The following is a 15,498-nucleotide window of genomic DNA, read 5'->3' as shown; positions in this document are numbered from 1 at the left end:
ACAGAAATACTTACATCGCCCTTCCTCCGTGTGGGCGGTTTACAAGTTAACTGTTTGTGAGCAATAAAATGAAATATATCGGCAAGCGGAAGCATACGTTTAGGCCAAAAAAGCTAGATCAAACTTCCACAGGAGAATTAAGAGATTGGGCAGAAACATTCATAAATGAAGAGCAAGAAAAATAATACTGCCTTAATTGTTTTTGCTGTGTCAAATGACGCTCCTCTGGTGGTTTATATAGATCAGGGCACCTTGTATTAGACAAAGTAAAACAAGTCAAACACATCCGCAGTTATAAAAGTCGTACAGTAAGACTGACAAGCAGATGATAAATAACGACAAAAACCATGGAAAACCTCAAACGTCAATCATATTGCTAATAAAACATATTTATTGTACGGCAGCATATGACACCTAATGGAGATCTGCGTTTCATTTTCTGAATGGGACCCTCCCCTATTAATCAACCATGGACAACAGCCAGATGACAGTAGTGACTCCGGGTGGGGAGGTGCTGTTGTTGCAGGATCATTCACTAATTCATAGTTATCCTCCGTGGAGAGTGATGACATTTGATATTTATATAAGAATGCAAATGTCTCCTCCTGTTAAGTATCACCAATGAATTAATTAACGTTGGCAGTTTGAGGTAAAAAAACAGAAATGTCACTTATTTTAGACCGACAACAAAATTAATAAAGCTATTTTCAAACATTGCCTATTAACACACACAAAAAAAAACACTTACAAAGTTTAGTTTGTACTGTTTCAATATATTTTTTTAAACTGAAAAAGTACCAGTTTATGTTGTTCATGCAAAAATCTCAAAAAGACCTTCTAACCATTGAAATTTGAGTCACAAAGACAAACCTGCAGTTTTGTTACTATGAACAAAGTACTGATCATTATGTTGCTATCATTAACTGAAGATGCAGGACTCAAACATGATATCTTGCTGTACTCAATAGAAGAATATTTTCTTGTTCCAGGTGATGTATTGAGCAGATGTTGGAGCCCAACACTGGTATCCCTCACTCGTCTGAGCTACCGTTCCCTTGGCAACAGAATCTTGTTAATTTAGGTTTCACACGGCCACTAACTTGTCACACAAGTGGGGGTCCAAACCACAGTGTTATAAATCGCTTATATTTTACCTGATTGAAGGGTTATCTTTGCAGGTCAGGAAGAGGGAATCTATGCTCAGTTAGTGGTCTTGTTTTTCATGAACCTGGGATTACCTGACTTCCTGGCCTGTTTTTGTTTAGTGGAACTGACCCATACCGACGCCCTCATGGTATCAGAGAAGAGGAAAGGTGCGAGAAGGTGAAAAATGGCAGAGAAGTCCAGTGACAAGTGGGTCCACATGAGGAGATGGTGTGATGCTGGTCTTCAATCAGCCTGGCTACTCTGGGAAGTTTCTAGTAAAAAAAAAAAAAAAAAAAAAAGACTGCTCATTGCAACCCTGGTTAGATGAGAGAGGATGATTTTGCTTTCTTCTTTTTTTGATAAAAGCGTTTTCATCTGGCTTCTGTTAGATATGTTAGGACAGGCACAAACCGAAGGCCAACCTCAAACCATGTCACATGATACTGTGTGTGTGTGTTTAGAATTCACAATTTTTCAGCTTTTTCAAATCCAAAAAGCCTCAAAATGTTGATGATGGTGATGTTTTGATGCAACCCACAAACTGTACAACACCTTAGTCAGGAGTGTTAGTTTGGGATGGGGGGGTTATCCATCTGAGATTATTTGGCTGGGGATCAGCAGGGCTGTACAACTGGGCATTTAGACTATATGCTTTATTTGAGCTTTAGATATGTTTCTATAGATTGCAACTGTGTGTCAAGATGGGTCTGTAACACATTTAAAAATTACTCGTGCCCATACCTGGTTCTTGTCAGTATTAGACACCCTTTGGGAACCCAAATGAAGATTTTAATTAAATCTCCTGCTTTATTATAATTCAATTTTGTGGTTTTACACACTGAAGCTCTAAGGATAGATTGCAGCCTCTGACTGGGAATGAAGAATGGTTTTGAAATTCGATGTGTTGCTGAAGGGCAGAGGATATCAAATAAAGGTTAGTCTCAATCATTCACAAATTCCCATTGCAAACAATCGCCGTGGAGTTCATTATTCCTTTTCTCGTTTTTTCCGCTTTGCAGTAATATGTCTCTCTGGAATAGTTCCAATCAAGGTTGACACTTTTATTAGCTCCTTTTGTCCCTGTTATTTCAATCTTATGGAAATCGTGCTTTATTTGCGTGCTTAAATGCGCTTCCGCCGGAACCACCACGACGCCGTTTCTACTATACTTTGATATCCAGCGCAAACGGAGCTCTGCTTTCTTGGCCCCGCATCTCCCCTCTCAGCTGAAGGACTTGATTAATGTCCTTCTTTTCATCAGTGCTTTTTTTAATTGCTGAAGAGCGGCTCCGCCCGCCGCGGCGAGGGCTCACAATGGCTGAGACGTAGTCAGGTGCTTGCCATTTCTCGCCGCATTAATCATCCCGATTTTTTATGTAACCCAGACGTCTGGCTTTCCCGGTGGATGCTCCGTCGCCGTTGCTTAACAACACAGCGTTAAAAAAACTTTGAAATGTTATCTTTAAAAGTCACAGGGCCAGTGTCCCGGGAAGGCGCTCCCATCTGGCGATCGGGCCACGTTGAAAAGAATAAACACAAAGCGCTAATTCGCCCTCTCTGTATGTGCGCCGATAGCGAGTTTGAAGGGGGTTGGCTGCCGGTGAAGTGATCGCCGGTAGAGTGATGTTCTTAAATGATATGTAATGTTGGACACAGATGGAAATTTCTCCTGTCCCTCGGTTAAAAGCAGTATAATCTGGGGATTGTACAGTATAGAAGAGCCTTTTAAAAAATTATTTATGTAATTACATTACATAGTCATACTTCAACATTGCTTATTTACAGTAAAAAGCCATATTGATTACCTGAACTATTACAATTAATTAACTAGTAACTGAGATCATCGTAGATGCCGCCGGAACTCCAGCCCGCGACACGGCGCTAATCATTCTCTTTAATTGTTAGCGACCCCGGCAAGGTGACCAGCGCAATCAGGTACGTGTTACGGAGGATTAACCTCGACCGAGGTAATTATGAGAACACGCAGTGTACTTATTTGCCTTCTTGGAAGATCCTGTCGCTACGGATCCGGGATGGCTGTCGCTCCGCGTCCGTCTTCGGCTGCCTTTACGCCGGGAGCGGCCGCACGCTCCTCCTACGCCGTTTCCTTCTTGCTTCTACTCGGGAGATTTGTGCTGGTGCCTCGTTACCTCCGGGGAAAATTACGTGCAGTTTAACCTGGATGGCTGAAGTAATGTGTGGGGAAATGGTGTGCAATAAGAAAGCTATCTTAAGTTCAGCATTAGCAGAAGACAAACGTCTGAAATTTTTGCTGCAATGGCTTTTCTGCACTGACCCCTCTCCACCCCCCCCAAAGGATGATGACCGTGCTCTCCTGGCAGTTGCTCTTCTGGTGTCAAATGTGTGTTGGGTAGTGGAGGGACTCCCACTAAGGTGTGGGTTTTCTTATGCCCCTCCCAGCTGAGGTAAACACCTGTCGAATCACACTGTACTACCCATAGCACCCAAACATGTGATGGTCATTGCTGTGCCAGCAGTAACCTCACCTGCAGGGGGCAGTAGTGACATTATGGTCACTGTCATCAGGTAACCATCACTGTGTGAAGTGGCCCCTAACATACGCTTTGCTACAGCACCGGCTTAAAGTGCTGGGGGTGGGGGAGCCCTGTGCTCCAGCTTTGGTTGTTTAACTGTTTCCAATCTCTTAAAATAGCAAGCTGAGTTCAGCTTGATTAAAATAGACAACAGAAAGAGAAAACAGAGTCCTTTTCCTGCAGGCCGACAAAGAGCCGGGTGCGAGTGGGATGCGAGCCGTGGATGTGGGCGTCCGCAGCTTCTTCTGCCCACCGGGGTGAGTCAGAGCTGGCCTGAATGTGAGCTGTTGTCTTCCCTCCCACTCACTGACACCACAGCCTCCAGACAGCTGGAACTGAACTTCCTCTCTCTATGCACAGGCCAGGGTAGGTGGGTGGGCGGAAAAGGCAAAAAAAATTAAAGCTTATTTCATTTTTCATCTGTCAGCTTGTGCCATGAACGGTTGTTACGTTACATATTTGTTTATCAGACAGCTTTTTTTTCTGCAGTAAATTATGCAATATACCATTTGCAATGGTATCTGTTTATGCAGATGAGTATTAACTGAAGATATCTGGGTTACATTCAGGTGTCAAGGGGACTGGAGCATTTCAACCCTGGGATGTGAGGCTCCAATCCCATGACATGGTATGAAGTGCGGATGGGGTGTGGCTAAGCGCGTTAGGGCTCAGTAGTGCCTGTGATGCAAAGGCTGCCAGTTCAAATCCCAGGGTCAGCAGAGTGATGTCACTGTTGGGCCCTTGAGCAAGGCCCTTAACCCCCAGTTGCTACAGGGACTGTCTGACTCCTGCTTTCTCAAAAAATCTATGGGTACGTTCGACTTGGTCTTAGGTCTGTCTGCAGCTGACGTGATGTGAAATCTGCAGGGGTGGAGTATAAATTGACTGCAGCCAAGTCGGACAACTTCTACTCAGGGACGGATTATGGGTTGTGTGGGCCCCTGGGTAAAACGTTCGCGAGGGCCCCCACCACCACCACCACCTGCACCACCACCACAACCACCACAATTCAAGGGCCCTTGGCAGCCAAACGCCCTCCCTCCATGTTTCCATCAGAGGCCCTATAGGGTCAGGGGCCCTTGTAGGCAGAGGATCAAAGAATGTAGGCCCTCTAAAATAGACAAACGAAAATACATTGTTGATAAGCGTTGCAAATTGTTTTGGGCTAGGGGCCCCACGGGCCCCCTGCACCCCAAGGGCCCCTGGGTAGCGGCCCCGCTGGCCCAGTCCGAAATCCGTCCCTGCTTCTACTCCTTGTAGTGTGTCAGACCTGACTGCAATGGCCGATCTTGCCGCGTTGGCGTTTCTCGTGGCAGACGAAATCGACATCGTGGAAATTCCCGTTTTTGATTGAAGAATTCGGTGAACAGCAAAGGTAATTTGAAACTGTCTAAAAATATGCATCATATCATATTTAAAACCTCATCCCTTTAGTTTCGGCTCACGGAACAGGGCAGATTAAATCTTAACAACTCCACAACTTTCAGATTCATTATTGTAATATAATATTTTTACTCAAATTTAAGATAAGTGGCGTGATTTTAGCCTAGATAAAGAAAGAAAGCTCAACCCGCGAGGGGAGGAGAAGAAAATGCATTTATTGTATCCCTTTCTCTAGGTGTGTTCCAAAAATTATTGGGTTTGTGGATGATGTCATCCCTCTATACAATCTGTCAGAGTTTAGGAGTCATTTCCGGCTTTCTAAAGGACAAGTAGAGGTGTGTATGACATTTTGAGGCTACTGTATTGTTATAGTTTATTATAACAATGTTTCCATGTTATCAATGACCTGTTTTCTCATATTTACTACCCCAGGATCACCACACTTGGTCCTGTTTACCAAAATCCCCTGAACACCAAAGTGCTCAAGCTCTGGTGGAGGATCCCTGATCCCTCATGCCAAAGGGTCTGCACATCATGGGAGACTCAGCCTTCCCACTCTTGCCTCAGTTGCCGAAGCCATACCGGGACAACGGACACCTCACAGACCAGCAAAAAAATAACAGGAAACTGAACGGTGCTCGTGTGGTCATTGAACAGGTATTTGGAATTCTAAAATCCAGATTCCGCCGACTGAAATACCTGCAAATGGTAAGTATTCAGAAGATTATTTCAGCAGTGTGTGCCTGCTGCATCCTACAGTATACAACCTGACATAATTAACAATGAGGTCCTGGATGATGACATTTATCCACCTCAGCTTCTAACTGAACAGGCAGTTCATTACAGAGACACAATTTAGCAATAGTTTATAAAGGCCAAACCAAAGCCAAACACGCACCTCAGCCTGTTACATGTGCAAGCAACTGTTTATAGATATTAGCTCTGCCTTTAACACATTCATCCCTCAAAAGTTGATTGTGGAACTAAGTGGGTTAGGGCTGAACACCACTCTCTGCAAGTGGATTTTGGATTTCCTGACAGAGAGGCCTCGTTTTGTACAGTTACGTTGCAACACCTCCAACAGCATCACGGTACAGGAGCTCTGCAGGGCTGCATACTTAGTCCTCTGCTTTTCACCCTGCTGACTTGTGTGCTGCTACTGTATGCAGTCATAACACCAATCCCATCATCAAGTTTGCAGATGATACTACTGTGCTGGGACTGATAAGCAGAGACTGCATACAGAGAGGAGATGGAACGGCTGTCTGCATGGTGCAGAGACAACTTATCTCTCAACATTGAGAAGACATGAGATAATTATGGATTTTAGGAAGACTTTTCCTGTCCATACTCCACTCAGCATGAACGGGTCAGCTGTGGCGATCGTAAGGAGTACCAAGTTCCTCGGTGTGCACATTACTGAGGAACTTGCATGAACAGACACCCCTCCTCCATAACCAAGAATCCCAGCAGAGATTATACTCCCTGCGGCAGCTGAAACGGGCGAGGCTCCTCCCTTCCATCCTCACCACGTTCCACAGAAGCACCATCAATATTATTCTGATCAGCTGCATCAATACCTGGTACGTCAACTGCAATTCATTCAATTGCAAGTGCCTGCAGAGGATGGTTAAAACAGCAGAGAACACTATCGGGGTGCCTCTTCCTTCACTACAACACAAATTTCACAAGTGCAGTGTTCACAAGGCCGCATTGTGCAGGACTCCTCACATGGACTTTTCACTCTCCTGAGGAGAGGAGATTCTGCAGCATCAGAGCCAGGTCTGCCGGGTTGGTGGACAGTTTTTATCCCCAAGCTGTCAGGCTCCTCAACACTGTGCGCCCCCCTGGGATCTTCCACACTGCCTCATTCACCTCTTAAACTGCTGTGCAGAACTTATACACATGCACAGCCACTTTACTGTAATGTCCAGTTTGCACATAGACCAAAAGTACTGGAAACGGTTTACACTTGGTCTTAAACATATATTATCACACACTGCTTTCAGTACTGTAAGTCATGCTGCTATTCTGATAAACCTGATGTACGTATACTAGGGCCATACATTGTATTAATCTACACATTACTATGTGCCACACTGCTGCTACTTTTTTGTCTTGGTTTGCACAGTCTTTGTCTTTGTACAATGTTGTGCTTTTCATTTCTATTTGCTTTAAGTATTTGTTACACTGTGGACCCTGAGCTCTTCCACTTTCTTCTCAAAGCTTCTCCTCCTCCTCTCCTTCAGCCTTCTGAACCTCTCCAAATCTGGGCGCACAAGGCACTCCAGCACAGCTGTTCTCCGGTCAGCATTGACTTCGTATGACTCAAAGAATGATCCAGCTTGACTTGCTGGTTTCCTACCCGTGGCCCCGTCTGTAGCTGTTTTGGTTAAAAACAGCAGGATCAGGCTCTGGTGCTGAAGGCTGAGGGGTAGAGAGGGGCGTGGAGGGTATCGTGCCCTCTGGGGCGCTCCCAACTCCTGACTGGCCAAATATTTCACCTATAATCTGTGGAAACAAAGACAGGTTTAAGTCCAGCAAAGTGACATTAGCTAGAAATTCTGTAGTAATTGTTGGAAGACTCATACTATGTGACCTAATTAGTAGTGTACAGTTAAAATGGCATAATGTTAACATTTATATCAAGACTGGTAAACATTATTCTACTTACTGTGTAACAGTCCCAGTTGATTCTTGCTGCTCCAGTAGTCTGACATCTGTCTTTAACCCAGGGGTGTCCAACTCCGGTCCTGGAGAGCTATTATCCAGTAAGTTTTCTATCCTACCTGGCTTCTGATGAGCTACACCTGTTCCTAGTATTTACCTGAGAACAGGTGTGGCTCATCAGAAGCCGGGTATGATAGAAAACCTGCTGGAAGGTAGCTCTCCAGGACCGGAGTTGGAGACTCCTGTTTTAACACTTTTTGTAGGTTGCCAACATGTTACATATTTTCTTCCTTATCTGCTCCACTGAGCATTTGTGGTCCCTTTGTAACATGTCTTTATGGACTCCTTTATAAAAAGCTGGCTTATTTGTGTTGTAATGGGAGCAATGTTTTTTCTTTATTGTTACAAGCAGAAGAAATGTGAGCCGGTGTTTCATTTCTGAGAGGAAAAGATTGTACTGTCATTTCACAGTGTAAAATTTAATTGTGATTTTTCTAATAGGCACTATATCTGGTTGAGACTCTGAAATGTCTTGGTTTGAGTCCTCTTCCACAGCGCTAGGGCCTGCTGAGTGTGCTGCTGGTGGAAGGAAGTGAATGGCAAGGTTCAGGGGCCCAGGTGAGGTTGCAGCAGTGCGTCTTGGGGACGCAGATGATGCTGGCAGAATTAAAACAGGAGGCAGAGCAGAGGATGTGGTACTTATAACTATAATCATTTAACTGGTCTCCAATTGTCTAATAAAATGTTTTAATAAAACGAATACAAAAAGGAGCTTTACCTTGCAATATTGCAGATAGTCTAACCTGAGTTGCTAGACTAGCCAGGAACTCTTTATCTGAAAAACAAAAAAACAAACACCATCCAAAGAGGGATTGGCAGTAGTGTTTGACCCAACTTGCCTTAAACAAGGATCAGCAAATGAAAGATTATTGTGTGCTCACCAGTCCTTAGCCAAACAAGAAACACAAACTAGTCAAACTACATTAAAAGCTTTATAATATTTTAGTAGATCCATAACGATATGGATCTAAACTACAAACAAAGACACTAACAAGTCTGGTAAAAATCTGATATTGCATGATAGGATACTGTTTACAGTCATGATATGGTATTCTCTGAATCGACCACATGCAGTTACATTTATAACTGTTAATACATTTAACAAAATAAACATTTTTAAATATTTATAAAAATAGAATTACTGTTGACAGTGTAAGCCACCATGTTGAAATGTCACGGGAATCTCTGACAAGAAAATTCCGTCCGACGACAGTGTCAGAAAGGAGGCGTGTTTCCAACGGGAAGTGACGTTTTTCGTGACGTTTTTATCCGAGTTCCGACTCGTGGAGAGAGAATGGAACACAGGATAAGTTGGACAAAAAAAATCTAACCATGATGCATTGCGTCAGGACCAGAATGCATTGCTTTAAGTTACTATGAAGTCGAACGCACCCTATGTTGCTTTGGATAATAGTTCTGATAAAAATTAATGAAAAAAATTGACCTTCAACCTAAAACAGAATCAACCCATGACATTCATCACAGAAACTGGGTAACTCTACAGAACCAATTACTAAAAACTTATTTGCTTGAGACCAGAAATGGCGCAGCGTTACCTTATCAATTTATTCCCCCACCCCCCATCATTATCTGCCAGACTGCAGTTGAAGGAAATATCTCTGGTTCTCCCCGAGGTGAATAATTACTAATGATGACATTCATCTCAGGTGCACAGAGACCACTGCCTACATGCATAAAAACCTCGTAGGCGGGCATCACTTACCGCCTTGGAAATTCATTCACCGGATCACTGTGTAAACCCAGTGAGTTGATCTGAATTAACATTACAAAAAAACAACATATACATACAAATTGGCATTTTTAAAAAACAGCATCTTTCGCGTACTCCTGCCAGATCGGGTTAGTAAAGATCGCATAAACAAAGCCGTATGCAGTGAAGTAACGGCGGATTTGAAAGCCGGAGCCTCCGGCGACCGTTTCCGGGGAACGGCACACGGGAAAACAGCAGAATGAGGCTTGAGAAAGCCAGGTCAGCCTCACGCCAAGGGATGACGAGAGCAGCTTGTCACCCTCGGCACAATAAAGCCTCACCAGATCTGAGGCGGCATCTGCAGCCGTTCGGCCTCCCCGGGAGATATGGGGGTGGGGGCAGCGGGGAACAATCAATTCCTAAATAAATAACACGGAGGGAGAGCGACGCCAGAGACAGCGAAGAGGCACACTTCACACACCCTTGGGAGTGCGCTAAGTGTGCTGGACAATTCCTATCGGAAAAGTTTTATGTACGATTTGTGAGGGGGAAAACTGTAATCTTAACTGCGGCTCGGCTTTTATGGATTTTTATTTTTGTTACACCAGGAAGATCAGCGGAAATAAGGGGGCCATAATTTTTCCACAAAGCCAGCAATAGCAGTGTCCTGGAAAACACTTGTGTTTATGACCAGGTTCATTTCAGACAGCTGGCTCTGCTCACAGCAGCATGTTTGAATTACTCTTTTAAAAGAATATATGAAAACTCTCTACTTGATTGTCCCTCACTCAGATATCTTCATCCATCCAACCATCCATCTTATAACCGCTTATCCTAGTCATAGTTGCGGAGAGGCAAGGGTTCCACTACATTTTGGGCCCCATGAAAGCATATCGTATTGGGCCCCTAACCCAGACCAACTCAGTTGTGTTCCAGATTTTGGAATTGTCTGAACTCCCCCCCCCCCCCTTTATGGTGCCCCTATATGTGTGTATCTGTGTGTGTGGAGGGGGGGACTGCAGACTCTTCTAGACAGTATAGGCTAGGGTTCAACCTGGATGGGATGCTAGTCTCATACACCTATCAGCCATAACATTAATATCACTTATAAGTAAAGTGAATAACACTGATTATGTTGTTACAATGGCACCTGTCAAGAGTGCTATTATATATTAGGCAAGTGAACAGTTAGTTCCTGAAGTTGATGTGTCGGAAGCAGGAAAAATGGGCAAGCATAAAAATCTGAGCAACTTTGACAAGGGCCAAATTGTAATGGCTAGATGACTACTTCAGAGCATTTCCAGGTACGCAGAGATCAGTACCTATCAAAAGTGGTCCAAGAAAGGCCAACTGGCAAAGCAGTGATGGGGTCATGGACACCCAAGGCTCATTGATGTGCATGGGGAGTGAGGGCTAGCCCATCTGGTTCAATCCCACCGGAGAGCTACTGTAGCACAAATTGCTGAAGAAGCTAATGCTGGCTATGATAAAAAGGCATCAGAACACACAGTGCATCACAGCTTGCTGTGTATGGAGCTGCGTAGCCGCAGACCAGTCAGAGTGCCCATGCTGACCACTGGCCACAACTGAAAGCACCTGCAATGGGCAGGTTAGCATTAGAACAGACCATGGAACAATGGAAGAAGGTAGTCTGGTCTGAAGATTCATATTTTCTGTTACATCATGTGGACATTGGTGCGTGTGTGTTGTTTACCTGGGGAGGCACCAGAATGCACTATGGGAAGAAGGCAAGATGGCAGAAGCAGTGTGACACTCTGGACAATGTTCTGCTGGGAATCCATGGGTCCTGGCCTTCATGTGAATGTTACTTTGATACACGCCACCTACCTAAACATTGTCGCAGACCAAATACACCCCTTCATGGCAACAGTATTCACAGATGTCAGTGGCCTCTTTCAGCAGGATAATGCGCCCTGCCACACTGCAAGAATTGTTCAGGAATGGTTTGAGGAACATGAAAAAGAGATCAAGGTGTTGACTTGGTCTCCACTTTCCCCAGATCTCAATCTGATTAAGCATCTGTGGGATGTGCTGGACAAAAAAGTCTGATTCATAGAGGCCCCACCTTGCAAATTACAGGACTTAAAGGATCTGCTGCTGATGTCTTGGTGTCAGATACCACAGGACACCTTCAGAGATTTTGTGGAGTCCATTCCTTAATGGGTCACAGCAATTTTGGCGGCAATATTAGGCAGGGGGTTTTTATGGTTACGGCTGATCGGTGAGTATCCACACTTTGCATGCAATGTAGAGACACCAATTAGCCTAATTTAATGTCTTTGGACTCCAGGAGGAAACCCAGGTGACACATGGAGAGCATGCAAGCTCCACACGCACAGAGTAGGGGTTGATTCAGCCCTCTCAGCCCTGGAGCTGCGAGCTTTAGTGTTATCCACCAAGCCCCAGTGCTGCCCGCCCCAGATATCTCTGCGTATTAAATCATATTCCCCCCTCAGTTTTCCACTGCATCCTATAAAAATTATACTGCATTTTATGCAGTCCTATCTTGCTCCCAAATATAGCTAGGGTGTATCAATTACAAATGTGAAGGAATTATAACAGGGATTTCTAATTTCCAGGGTATTTTTTTTGCCAATAAGGGGTAACTTTTCCTACAAACTGGTCCCTGTTCTCATCTGTTTCCACTCCAGCCTGGATGGTTCGCTGTGATACATTTATATAATTCCGTTGTCACTACCTCCGCCCGGGAAAGAGAGACCCTCAGTTTCCATTTCTGAAAATGACTGCCTACACATTTCCACAGCGTCAAGCGCAGCTTCCAAGTGCCCCCCCTACCCCCCCTCCTTGACTGTTGAAGGCGTCCCACACACTGGTTATATAAAAAAAAAATCACAAAGCATTGGGTTAGCTTTAAATCGAATGCGTCAGAAATGCCAGAATCTTCTGGCCTACTATAACCTGGGCCACTCGTGGCTTCCTGCAGGTGTCGTTATCCTGTCGCCCTGATACGACATTCTTCTATTTACATGCCTTGAAACGGAAGCTGAATGTCAAAAAAAAAAAACTACCTTTCACAAGATGTCCTCCACAGAGCTTGGTTGTATATTTGGTGCATTAAGTAGGGCATTCAAGATTGCTTCTGACCCAACTCACCCTAGATATGGTTTATTCAACGCTTTGCCATCAGGTAAAAGATAGAGAGCTGTATGTGCCTGCTCAGTCAGACTCAGCAACAGCTTAAACCCCATAGCTATTCCCCCTGTCATCACGAGGCCCACCCATTACACCATGCCCCCATCTTTCAGCTGACTGTCCTTTAATATATACGTTTGCACTACTATTACTGCACTATTGCTTAAATAGTGAAATACACATACAGTATATTTACCAAATAATATTGCCTACGTTATTTATTGACAACTAAATGCAATATACACACATACATATACAGTACATACATACAGTGCCCTCCAGAATTATTGGCGTCCCTTGTAAAGATTTGCATAAAAGGTTAGAAAAAATCCACTTATTGGTGAAGTAGCTTCATGTCACACTGAAAAAATTAGGAAAATCCAACCTTTCATTGGAATAAATTTCATCAAAGAAAAACAAATCCTTCGTCAACAAATAACTATTTTCAACAAAAACACATGTGCCACAATTATTGGCACCCCAGCATTTAATACTTTGTACAACCTCCCTTTGCCAGAATAACAGCACTGAGTCTCCTATAACATTTTAGTTAGAGAATACAGAGCAAGGCATCAGAGTCCATTCCTCTTTACAGAATCTCTCCAGATCACCCAGGGTCCTAGGCCCTGTCTTGTGCACTTTTCTCTTCAGCTCAACCCACAGGTATTCAATGGGATCCAGGTCAGGAGACTGAGGTGGCCATGGCAGAAGCTTGATTCTGTGGTCAACTAGCCATTTTTAAGTTGATTTAGACATGCGCTTAAGATCATTGTCCGGCTGGAAGATTCAGTGACGGCCCAAGTTTAGTTTTCTGCCAGAGGCAGCCAGATTTTGATTTAAAATCCTGATATTTCATGTAGTCCATAATGCCATGTACCCTAACAAGGTTTCCAGGGCCTATGGAGGAAAAACAGCCCACAACATCACAGAACCTCCAACATATTTTACAGTAGGGATAAGGTTCTTTTCATTATAGCCATCCTTCATTTTATGCCAAACCCACCTTGAATGTTTATTGCCAAAAAGCTTTGTTTCATCACACCATAGAACATGGTTCCAGTCAAAGACGTACTGTTTCCCAAACTCTAGGTGCTTGTGTTTATGGTTAACTGACAGAAAAGGCTTCTTTCTGACACACCTTCCAAATAATCTGTTAGCATAAAGATGTTGTCTGATGGTTTTTTCGGAGACATGGTAACCCCAAGATTTTACTTGGTCTTATAATTCTCCCCACTGTACATGGGGGTAAAGTAAACTTGGGTCCTCTTCCAGGCAGGTTTGTAACAGTTCCAGTTGATGTCCACATTTTATTATTATTGCCCCAAAAGTAGAAATCGGCATTTTCAAACGAGTAGCTATTTAATACCCATTCCCTGACTTATGAAGGTCAGCACACTTCTCCCTTTTTTGATTTGTATGTTCTCTTATCTTTCCCATGTTGATGGATGACTAAGGGAATTTGGACTCAATGTCATCTCATATTTGTACTCCAGCTAATCAGAAAGTCCTGGATTACAGCTTGAACATTCCTACACACTCCAATCAACTCAAAGATGTACAATAAAACATGCTTCAGTTACATTGTGTTCACTGTAATTTCCAGGTGTGCCAATTATTATAGAGGGCACTGTATATAATATTTTTATAAATATTTATATATTATACGTTTGATTGTTGTGTCTTTTATGTAAATATGTATGCATAAAATATTCTGTACTTAAGTTTTCAGCAGCAGAAAAAATTAAAAGACCACAGCACATATTTTTGTTTCACTGATTTCTCAATTTAGGCTCCGCACCTGTGAATAATGTATGTGTGTGTGTGTGTGTGTGTGTTTTGCAAACTGCAACCCCTGGTACTTCTCTGTTTCTCATTAATGAAGGGCGTCTTCCTTGCTTTATGAGACTTCAGTCCTGCTTCTAGGGGTCTGATATGAACTGTCCTAGCAGTGCACTTAACGCCTGCACTAAATGTTTCCCATTCCTTTTGAAGGTCACTTGTTGTCATCCTCTGATTCATGAGAAATTGTTGGATACGTTGATGGTCATCTCTGGCATTAGAAAGTCGCCTCTGCCCTTTACCTGGCTGATTTCTGGCCAATGCCAGTGTCTCCTGCTTCATCTTATTCTTGTGTACTGCTGCCTTAGAAATTTTGAACCTGGAACCAACCTGCTGCTTAGCATAGCCTTCTGCCAGCCAAACCAAAATTAAACTAGGGTTTAAAAATGCAGATTTGTATAAAAATATAGAGTGGTCTCTTAATTTTTTCTGCTGCTGTATTTATGTTATATGGAAGCAGCTGTTAAATGACATCGTACATATTTAACCCACTTGCACAATCTCAGCCCTTCCAATGGGCTCACCACCTGTAGGAGGGGCCATAGGGGTCGGGTGCAATGTGAGTTGGGCAGTGGCCGAAGGCGGGGACCTTGGCGATCCGATCCTCGGCTACAGAAGCTAGCTCTAGGGACATGGAATGTCACCTCTCTGGTGGGGAAGGAGCCTGAGCTGGTGCGCGAGGCTGTGAAGTTCCGACTAGATGTAGTCGGGCTCACCTCGACGCACGGCCTGGGCTCTGGAACCAGTCTCCTCGAAGGGGGCTGGACCCTCTTCCACTCTGGAGTTGCTCACGGGGAGAGGCGCCGAGCTGGGGTGGGCATACTTATTGCCCCCTGGCTGGGCGCCTGTACATTGGGGTTTACCGCGGTGGACGAGAGGGTAGCCTCCCTTCGCCTTCGGGTGGGGGGACGGGTCCTGACTGTTGTTTGCGCTTATGCGCCAAATGGCAGTTCAGAATAC

The 15,498-nt window shown here is 44.0% G+C and overlaps 1 long non-coding RNA gene across 2 annotated transcripts; it reads left to right on the top strand.

The window, feature by feature from the left end:
• Nucleotides 1–4,350: 4,350 nt before the first annotated feature.
• Nucleotides 4,351–7,879, top strand: LOC111849467 (uncharacterized). Of its 2 annotated transcripts, XR_002839534.2 has the most exons (4): nt 4,351–5,076; nt 5,320–5,419; nt 5,517–6,667; nt 7,334–7,879. It is a non-coding gene; the product is annotated as an uncharacterized lncRNA (long non-coding RNA). The 2 variants fall into 2 exon arrangements; XR_011993610.1 differs by having other exon boundaries at nt 4,351–5,419.
• The last annotated feature ends 7,619 nt before the right edge of the window (nt 7,880–15,498 follow it).

The sequence above is a fragment of the Paramormyrops kingsleyae genome, chromosome 1 (genome assembly GCF_048594095.1).
Source record: "Paramormyrops kingsleyae isolate MSU_618 chromosome 1, PKINGS_0.4, whole genome shotgun sequence".
Lineage (NCBI taxonomy): Eukaryota > Metazoa > Chordata > Actinopteri > Osteoglossiformes > Mormyridae > Paramormyrops > Paramormyrops kingsleyae.
The sequence above is the reverse complement of the archived record's forward strand: the minus strand, read 5'-3'. Positions and strand labels throughout refer to the sequence as shown.